At 33.2% G+C, this 11,370-nt stretch overlaps 1 long non-coding RNA gene across 2 annotated transcripts; it reads right to left on the reverse strand.

Annotated features, from left to right (window-relative positions):
* Positions 1–2,785: 2,785 nt before the first annotated feature.
* LOC124898187 lies at positions 2,786–6,946 on the reverse strand. 2 transcript variants are annotated; one of them, XR_007055110.1, is made up of 2 exons: positions 6,556–6,946; positions 2,786–3,996 (listed from the first exon to the last, which is right to left on the reverse strand). It is a non-coding gene; the product is annotated as an uncharacterized LOC124898187 (long non-coding RNA). The 2 variants fall into 2 exon arrangements; XR_007055109.1 differs by lacking the exon at positions 2,786–3,996 and adding an exon at positions 5,291–5,752.
* Between the last annotated feature and the right edge of the window lie 4,424 nt (positions 6,947–11,370).

Consider the following 11,370-nt stretch of genomic DNA (forward strand, 5'->3'; position numbering starts at 1 on the left):
CACAGCCTGTAACCATCCACATCCCTAGCCTTAGACCCTACCCACTTGGTCTCTTGGACACACGCAATATTGATCCTCCTCTTCCTAAGAATCTTCACGAGCTCTATGGACTTACCCTGAAGGGTCCCTATATTCCAAGACCCAACCCTCAGCCTACCGTCCCGCCCTCCACTGCCCTGCCCCCGCGGCCAAACCTTGGCCTCCCTCCCACTCCCGCCCTCTCCTCATCCCCCGCCCCCACCACGGCCCCACGCCCCAACCCCCTCGGACATGACCCTATCCACCCATTACCACCCACTACCACCCACAGCCACAACTACACGAAAGTATAAAAAAATATACAGATATACACGGTGGTAGTATCAAAGCAGCAGCAACAAAGAAATACAAGGCTCACACAAATTCAAAGGAATACTCCCGAAACAAAACTATACTCAATAATGGAATATGCAATACTGAAATAATACTAAGAATGGAATATGCAATAATGAAATAAAATGAAATATGAAATAACGAAAATAACAAAGGTTAGAGGTCACCGGATTACGCTTGGGGCTGCGGCTGCTGGAGACGGAGCGGCGGGTGGCGGCTGGGGACCGGGCGGCGGCTGGCTGGGGACCGGGTGGCGGCTGGGGGAGGGCTGGTGTACCCCGCCCGGGGGGGTACGGGCAGGACAGGTAAGGGTGGGGTGGGGGTCTGCACAACCAGGGGGGGGAGGGGGGGACCGGCTTGGAACCGGCGGTCAGCGCCGGAGGGTGGCGAGGAGCGGCGACGGGGTCGGCGCCGCGGACCGGAGGTCGGTGCCGGCGGTGAAGTCGGGTCGACGCCGAAGGATAGCGGCGGCGCCGGGGACCGGGGACCGGTGCAGGAGAGAGGGAGAGAGGGTCGGCGCCGGAGCCGGAGGTTGGGTCGGGTCGGCGCCGACGGTCGGCGACGGCGACGGGGGCCGGTGACCGGAGCTAGCGAGAGAGGGGGTAGGGAGGAAGAGAGAGAGCCGTTAGAGAGAGATGAGAGCCGTTAGGTTACACTTTTGAGAGGTAATAAGCAATAAATATATTGAGTCAGAAGAGGTTGAAGCTTTCTAGATAGCAGAATCATTATTGAAGTTGTTCTTGTTTCAAGGCCTTTGTTGATGTTGTACCACTTGTTCAACTACGGATGTGTTGTAAATATTGGTTACCTACAATATTTGGCTATAATAGTGTGTGTTTGTGGGAAAATCTATTAGAATCGCTATAAACTAAAAAACAACACGCTCTATTACAAAAAAGAAATAGATGCAAACTTTTTCGCTCCTAAACCTAGTTAGAATTCAGAACCTGGTCACTCTTATGTCTTGGTAATTGCTCTATTTGCATCAATGTTTACTTCATTGGAGTGGTTTAATTTCTAACGGATTAAGAATATTTACATAATTACAACAACAATAACATATTCGATGTAATCTCATAAAGTGGATTTGAAAAAGGTAAAAATATACTCCGACCAAGATATACCCCGACCTTACTCCATCTTATAGGGGTATAAAGAAACTATTTCCGATAGACCCCCGAGTTGATCATATAATTAGGCCACTTATAATCAATTCAATAAAAAAAAAAAAAGCTACAGAATTGGTAGAAAAAGCAAGGAGGGATTTGGAGGAAAGAGGAACCTCTCACCTTAACTTGACACAACTAATTCAAGATGTCAAAAAGCAAGCAATTTTTTAGAAATTTTCCATTCCCAGGATGCTACTAACATAGGATGCTTTATGCACTGGACTGTGATAATGGTGATGTTTGGACAACTTTTCACGTATCTCAACTATTCCACGGGGTGCTCACCTCCCACAAGCACAGGTATGGTGTAAGGGACAATTCTGCTCACCACGTTTCTAGTCTTTGTTGGGATTCAAATACTGATTTCCAAAGTTTCACTCATTTCACTGACCTCTAGATCATACCTTTGAGTGTATTTCATGTTGTTAAACTTCGAAATAGATCAACAGAAGACTTGTATGTTATTATTTATTAGTTATTCATTTATTTTTTGAGAATGAAAATACATATTTATTTTTAAATATTTTATTTGTTCTAAGCAAACTCATCACTGTGATCCTAAATGCATTTAGATTTATCTATGACTTGGACTTTTTCTTTTTTGATAATTAAGGATTTTATTCAAGGAGTACCAAGGTGGTACAACAAAAGCTACATGACTCAGCAGCAAACTCTCTAATCCAATACTATATATTATATCCTAGCAAGTTCAAAAAGTACAAATACTTATCCATCATATGACTTATAATTTCTATTATCAATCTAATCTGAGGTTATAACTTTTGTGTAATTAAATGTATAAAGCTCTCTGATTTGATTTAATATTTTCAGAATAAGCATGTGTTCAACAATTCTTTAAATCTAAAACTTACCCCAAAATTGATTGGATACAATAAGCAGAATCATTTGTTAGCAACTTTTCTCACAAACACAAGGATGATCCTATCGACACAAATCACAATATGAAAGAGTTCCTCTGTATAGAAATTTACCTAATCCAATCTACATTAAGCAACAACCAGTTATATTTCTGTAGAATGTGTGCAAATGAGACTTTCCAATAATCAAACAACAAGAAATAATTTGCTATAGAAGAATGAAATAAGCTAAAGATAGCATCCATTACCAAGTACAGAGTTACAAGACGGTTTGAATATCCTATGCTTTATGGCTGATAAGTAAACATCATCCTCACAAATCATAATTCGCAATGGCAATTACACGTTAATGCCAATATTCTCTGGTTTTTCAACTAATACATTATCTAACTATGGTTGTACCGACAGTGCAACCACATTTTGTTTTATTTTCTTCCATGGAACAAGGCCATATGATCCCTATAAAATTGACATTGAGCGACTAGTGGTACATCGCGAACCTATAATCACAATCCTTACTACACACTCTAATGTTATTAGATTCAAGACAATCATTAATCATGCAGTAGACGCAAGACTATAGATTCAGATGGCTCATCTCTATTTTTCTAACTCAGAGGCTGAATTTAGTGGATACCTAGGTTAAATGAGTTACTAACTCCAACTGTTTATTAAACATTTTTCCAGTTCAACAACAACATAACCAATGATATCCGACAAGTGGGGTCTGAGGAGGATAAAGTGTTGGCAAACCTTACCCCTATCTTGGGGCGATAGAGAGGTTGTTCTGAAAGGACCCTCGAATCAAGTAAATCAACTCAAAGAGATATGTAAAGTTAAAATAACGGTGAAGAAAATATAAAAGCTAATAAAGAAACATATACTCCAACAAAAATAAGATAACTTTTGATGAAATAGAGAAAATGATGTCAAGTAAAATTCTCATTTTGAAACACTTCTTTTAAAAATCACTTTACTCTACTAATATATATAAGTGGCTTGGAAATTTCACTACACGAATTAGTCTTAATAAGTTGTAAGACCTCAAGTATGTTCTAATTTTGAATGATGTGTCACAATAAGTCTACTCGTGAAATAAATCCTCAAAGTCGATGGATAACCCCCATATATATTTTCATACAGTGATTTCAAATTCCTAATACAACAAAACTATTATCAAATTAGCAGGATAAATAAGGAACCATATAAAATATAATACAAAGTAGCAAAAGAAACCAACATTTACACAATATAAACAAATTCTAAGTGAGATCACAAAAACTGAAAGTATCCTTTACAGTAAACAACTCCCGAATGAGAAAATCAAATATAAACCATACCATTTTCAGTACATTAATAACAGTATAAAACTTACCCTTTCTAGGAAGAAACCCAATTTGCACAATATAAACAACCCCTAAGTGAAATAATCTAACATAAAGCACACACATTTTAGTAAACAACGAAACAACTCAAATTCTAAAGCAAAAGTGGAAAATTTATGACCAAAAATTAAATGTCAAAATTACCTTGAGCATGCAGCAGAGACTGAATGGTAAAGAAGGAAGAAACTGGTTCTTTGTTTATCCAAAATTAAATTAAAGAGATTTGTAAGCAGGAAAGTTAGAAATGTGTGGAAAGAAACTTGATAAGGCACTGAAAAAGCTTAGAGATGGAAGCACGTATATAGACATATCTCCATATGGAAAGAAAAAACAAGTGAAATAACAAAAATGCCCTTAATTAATTCAAAAAAAGTCACCAACCAGACATGTCAAACCTCAAATACTTTCCCACACTTCTAATAAGTAGAAAGCAAATAACATGGTAAAAATAGTGGTTGTGGAAACTCAAGGTATTTAAGCCATACAAAGCCAAATTTATAATAGAAAAATAAGAACATCACGAGAAATCGGGTTCTAGCACTATCCAAATCGTTAATCCTTATATTTTTTGCCTAAACCTTCCATTTAGCATAGAACCACATTTTTAAAAATTTTAAATCATGTCTTTTTAGTTGTTGCAAACAAAATTGGCTCAGTTAATAACTATATACTAACTCAAAATTTCAGGATCACATCAACAAATCTCTTGAATATATAATTAACATAAACAGTACCAATTGTAGTCAAATTAATGCTCCATCAGAGCTCATCATTATGTAATTTCTCCCCTCTTAGATATCTCTAAGAACATTGATATTCAAAGGTGGATCAAAATCCTAACTCTTCACAGATTCAAATGTGCCAAGATTCAAATGTGCCATGATTCAGAGAAGTTGTAAGGATCTTATATTTTATGATTTGCTTTATGCTTGTTAAGTTTATTGCTAAATCAAGTCTTCTGCACTAAGGCAGATGAGATCTTTTGCACATCATAGAAAAATAAAGTTAATATTTTTCTCTTTTTCCGTAAGTTCAAAAGTTACTTTCCTTACTGTACACGGTTACATACTCTGCCCTATATCCACGCACCCCTATTAGTGTGGAACCATGGAAGCAATTGCAACCCAATTTAAAGTTATAAAAAACCAACTAATAGATTTTCAATATTGGTCGATAGCTAACTGATGTACAGTATTAGGCTCGTGGAAATAGTTGATTGATCTTCCTTATTCGACCACTCCTTTTCTTATCTTTTTCTTTCTCAATTAGGATCCAAGTTTGTACAAGTGGTCCTAATTCTCACCCCGATTAGGCGATTTGATATTTCTTCTCATCATGAGCATGCAAAATATTGTTCTTACAACTCAATGTACCCATTATCATTGGAAACTACATATTTATTGAATACAACTTGATCAAATTAAAAAATAAGCCTAGGATAGAATAAAATAATAAAATAGCATAAAGTTTTAACTCAGACAAAAGATGACAGTAAAATAGGGTAGCAGTACAAAGTAGATGTAATCTATTCAGCAACTAAGTAGAAATTCTTAGAAATTTGAAGTAAGCAATATCCCGATTTAGCTACATGCTCTCATTTAATGATAGTCATGTGGTGATAAATACAAATTAGTTATACATAAAGCACCATTTTAATGAGCATCATCTTTAGATCGATCACTTGTTTTCATGTTGAACTTCTTCATGTCCTCCAAAAATTTGTAAGTACTATGCATGAGTGTTTATATTGTGTGATGAACTGTTAAAAAGGACAGTCCAACACAATAAAGCATATGGTTCTGGGAAGGACCGATTATAAGGATTTCTTGTACGCAGTTTTATCCTATATTTCTACAAGAGGCTATTTTCACGGCTTGAACCCATGACCTCCAGGTCACATGACAGCTTCCGTACCAGTTACTCTAAGGCTCCCCTCTCCATTAAGGAACTGTTAAAAAGAAGAAAACTTTGTACTGTTTAAGTAATTGGATTAATTCAAGCTTAGAATTTTAATTGCATATACAAGTCAAGATCAATGGAAATAGGAATTGAACCTTTTCTATTGCTATATAGGCAAGACTTTGGTTGATCGTTTTTTTTCCTCTTTCAAGTTGAATTTCTCATTGGTTGCACAGCTTGTAGATGGTTTACGTTATCACTAGCCGATCAAATTAACTTCTTTATTGAGGAATGTTTGATATAAAATTATGAATATGAATCAAGTGTTCAATTCAAATTTTATGTGCTAAAAAATATGGAATGAGACTATTCATTAGCTACTTAATTTTGTTTTTCTTGAGCAAATTAGTTGTTGCTTGTTTCAGAACTTAAAGTCAATTTAATTGCCACCTGCACTAATTATGATCCTTTTTGCTTGAGTACCTTGGGTGAAATAATGGCCCATCACATTATATGTTACTTGTTAAGGTTTTTCTTTTTTGTGAATTAAATCAAATACATTGTGTGCTTGAGTGAAATTCTGACAAATTGAATAGAAAATATTCAAGGAGACCTCAAAAATGGAAATATGTTCTATTCACTCCTAATTATTCACCATATAGAACATAACCTCCCTTCCAATACAACTATCAACCACTTTCTTTCAGCATTTCAAAATGTCATATGACCTCATAAATTTTTTTAAAAAATATTTGTCGTAGATCTAATATACCAAAAATAGACAAACTTTAAGTTTAGACGAAAGAACAGAACACTGAGCAAGAAAGAAACATGGATAAAGAGAACACTTACTGGATATAATAAACACATCAGAGGCTAGATGATCAACAATTGCGTTAGTACCGAAGTAGAGGACAATTCGACATAGTTATATAGCTTTTTGAAGGAAAGATATCGCTTTTATCTCTCGATCACTCTATCCAAAAAGAACCCCCAAAAGGCAAGGATTGAAAAAGAAAATAAAAAAGTGAGAATAAAAAATAAGCGAATACTGAAAGATGAACAAACCTACAATCGTAACCCACTGTAAGATGAAGGGAACAAAAATTGTTCATTTACAGTGAAGAAAATTGAAATAACACTATAACACTTTGAGATTATGCATAGAGATATGGTGATAAATGGATGTTTCTAGACATATATAGTGTATGTGCAAACGTACAGGAGTGAGCAAAAGATTTTTTAATGGACTGAGCAAATGACTATTATGCCCCTGATCGTCTAAGGACTCGCTCTCCTATATAGTAGAAAAAACTAAAAAAAAAAATAGAATAATAATAATATAATAAAATAATAAAGACAATTATCTTTTTATATATTTTGCTTTTAGTATTACTTACTCATTTCTCAAATCAATTTTCAAAATCTAATAATACACCCTCTGTCAAAAAATACTTGTCCACTATTAATTTAACGCACAACTTGTCGCCAAAACTTACTTTAGACCTTAAATTAATCAGACAATTATTTTACCCCCCCCCCCCCCAAACAATTTTAAAGTGTATTATTTTTCCCCCTTAACGGCTGATGTGGCAAAAAATAAAATAAAAGCATGTTTCAGTGGAAAAAAAGTATAAAAAAATTTTAGTAAGGCCCACTTTAATATTTTTAACCATTAATTTTTTCTCCTTCTTCCTCACACCCCATCAACCCTATTTCTTCTTCTTCCTCACACCCCACCACCACCATTTCTTCTTCTTTCTCACACCCCACCACCCTCATATCTTCTTCTTTCTCACACCCCACCAAATATTATTTATCAAGTTCTTGGGTACTACATTTTTTGTTAATTCATTATTTTAGAGTTCACTACGGTCACTGAATTAATAAAAGTTGTACACTAAAGACACTCTACAAATTCAGCTGACATTTTCCACTACTCGGATTACTAATGTAATAGAAATACAGGAAAACCAACAACAGTAAAAGAAAATTGGAGTGACATTTTAGTTAAAAGAAATTACTTTCATGCCCAATTTTTATTGATTGAGTGATTCAAATAAAGTTATTGGTGTTAATGGTGAAATAATGGCATTAATGATGAAATAATTGTGTTAATGGTGAAATAATGATATTGATGGTGTTAATGGTGATAATGGTGTTAATGGTAAAAAAGAAATTAAAGGAGAAAGAGGAACAGGGGTGGAGGTGGGAGGGCTGTTGGAGCATAAGGAGAAGGAGGAACGAAGGGGGTGAGGATGGGGGGCTATTGAAGCATAAGGAGAAGGAAGAACGAGGGGGTGGAGGGCTATTGAAAAAGGAGGAAGGGGGGTGGGGGGGGGGGTCTTTTTATATATATATTATATATGTATAGATATATATTAAAAATAATATATAAATAATTTATATATATTTCAAAAAATATATATTTATGTATATATATATATATATATATATATATATATATATATATAAATAGTACATATATTTTTTATTTTAAAAAAATATATATAAAAATAATATGTGTGTTGTATTACTTTTTTAAAAAAAATTATAATTACTTACGTGGCAATGACATGGCACTGATGTGGCACTGAGTTGGCAATGACGTGGGGCGTGTGTACTTCACTCTCCGTAGTGAGAGTGGTATAATTTTTTTAGGATGGTAAAAAATTCACTTTAAAGTTATTAAGGGAGGTATATAATTGTCCGATTAGTTTAGGGTTTAAAGTAGGGTTTAATTGTACAAATAAAAGTCGCTTTCATTCATAATAGACAACCATCTTTTAAAAAAAATAGCATTCACATAATTCAAAAACTAGAGGAAAAAAATTTCACTAAACACGTCTAAAAAATTAACTTTAACAGAAAAGTGAAGAAGATTATGTAGAAACACCAAAAAAAGAAAGCAAGATTACTCTTTAAAGAAACAAGATCATGTTAAATAATTAAATTTATAAAATTTAGAAATTCAGAAGGCCAGATTACCTTTTTTTAAGGGATATTTGACTGTTAATTAGAAGATATGAAGAGTAATTTACTCTTCAATTGCGTTAATTTTGTTACTTTTCTTAATTAGCACTAATTGGTTGTTTATCAGGATGTATCATTAGTCATGTGTGTCTTTTAATTTTATGTATCTGAAAAACATAAAAACAAAATATTATGAAATTTTGAAACAAATTGGGGTAGGATGTAATATGGGTAAATTACTCGTGATTTATGTAAATTTTGCCTTTGCTTTTTATAGACATATTTTATACAACAATGATACAGTTTTTATACATATCGAGTATGTATGTGTTATATATACACACACACAGACGCACATATTTTGCATATCGAAAAGGGCCTAAAATGACCTTCACCTATTGGAAATGGTACAAAAATATTTTTCATCCACCTTTGGGCTCTATAATGCCCTTCACATCCACCTCAAGGGTCCAAAAGCCTTTCACATCCTCCAAAATGTCCTTATATTTAACAACCCCAATATTTAATAAAACAAGATTTCATTAGTAACGTGTCAACAAATTAAAAATCCCACCCAAAGGCTAATAGGACCTCCAGATTATCTTGAAGCTCTAGTAACCTTCGGCAAACTTAATAACCCATTTGGAATCAACCTATTTACATAAAACTTTTTCCATTCCAATCCTACTAAGTGATTGAACTCACCCAAAAATTCTGAAATTGGGCCAAATAAGTAGCTTCCGCGAGTGATTAATATGTGCAAATTATTGGCGGTACACATGCTTAGAGAAAATTTTTAATCAATTTATTGGTACTTGTATCAAGGATCATTAACTTAGTAGGCAAATCTTTGTTAATTTATTGCTACATTGACTAAAAAATGTATCAAACAAGGTTTCAATAATACAAAAGACTAATGCATGCATTATTTTTGTAATACACGCTACCAAATGACCTCTTATTGTTTTTGCCTAAACCCATTGAAATATTTTCAGTGAACTTATTTTTTCATAGCGGCAATACTTTCAGTTCCATATGCCTCAAAAACTAAATACCCCATCCTAGAATGTAAGATCCATAAAGCTAATTACACATAATCTATCAGCGATCAAGAACTCCCTTAGGCTAGTTTGAGCCCCTTTTTCTTGCATTCAAAGAAATTAAATATGACTCATAGACCAAATCATCACAAAATCAAGAAATAATAAAATTAGATAAAAAATCAGAATAATAATATTCAAGCATATTGGTGTATATTTTTCACTACACGATTCGAAATCAAATTCAAATCCGAAATCATACAGAAAAAATATAACACATAAAAAATGTCCATGTGTAATTTTTAACAAATATATATTAATCGGGAATAAGTATAACAATTGTTCACCAGATCAAACATAAAAACAATGGAAAAATAATAAAAGAGAATAGATTGTTAAATATTTTAATTGATTAAATGGGATTAATGAAAAGTTGACACGTTATTAACAAAATCTTTTTTTAATTTAATATTAGGGTTGTTTAATATAAACTCATTTTGGAGAATAAAGGTGGATGTGAAGGGCATTATAGATCCCAAAGATGGATGAAGGGCATTTTTGTACCATTTTCAATAGGTAAAGGGCATTTTAGGCCCTTTTCCATTTGTATATCATATTGATATAGTCCCTACATCATATTGATACAACTCATATACTATATTGATACAGTTTTTATATGCATCCTATACATACACATATTCTATATAACCACGATACAATTTCTAGACACATCTTATACATAGACATATTCTACTTAATAATTACACAAATTTATACACACCCTGTACAACTTTAGCTGCAATAATTATTCAAATATATATTTTATACAATAATTATACCATTTCTATAAATATCATGTACAGTTTCAATGTAAATATTATACAGATACGTATACTATATAATAACAATATAGTTTTTATACACACTCTATACAGTTTCTATACGCATTCTGCACAGGTTTTAAAAATGGTCAATTGGTGGAATTAAAATAAGAGAGTGACTATTGTTAGGGTTTTTGCCCTGATTTTCTTATCAAATTTAAGTTTTACTTTTCTTAGAAGGAAAATAAAAGTAATACCATAATTACTTTTACTTTTCCCGAAAGAAAAATATAAAACTTTTCCATATTTGGCTAACCTCTTTCTTGGAGGAAAGATTTTGGAACTCTATAAATAGAATACCCCCTCTCATACCAGAACACAATAAAATAACCTCTCATAAATTACTATACATACCATCTTTACCTTTTAAAATAACTAGGCTATGATACTATTTGGAGGAGGGTGCGGATAACTCGAATAACTTAAATAGATCTATTATAACTCTAATGAATCTATTTTTATTTGTGCGTGGATATTTCTTAACTTCTCTAAATATTTCTATTTTTATTTTTATTTTTATTGATGTTCATATCTTCGGGGGTGATTAGATGGTATTTGATTAAAAGCTTTATTGTAGTATTCTTTAATTTTTTTCTCTTAGTCTTTGTAATTTTTGTATATTATATTGAAGGTATTATAAATATTTTATATCTTTTGTTCTAAAATATTCAATTAAATTCTCTTTCATAAGTATTTCTGTTAATCTTATTTCTTCCATATCTTGTCTCCAATATTTAAAATATTGGAGACAAGATATGGAAGAAATAAGATTA

The sequence above is a fragment of the Capsicum annuum genome, chromosome 4, assembly GCF_002878395.1.
Source record: "Capsicum annuum cultivar UCD-10X-F1 chromosome 4, UCD10Xv1.1, whole genome shotgun sequence".
NCBI lineage: Eukaryota > Viridiplantae > Streptophyta > Magnoliopsida > Solanales > Solanaceae > Capsicum > Capsicum annuum.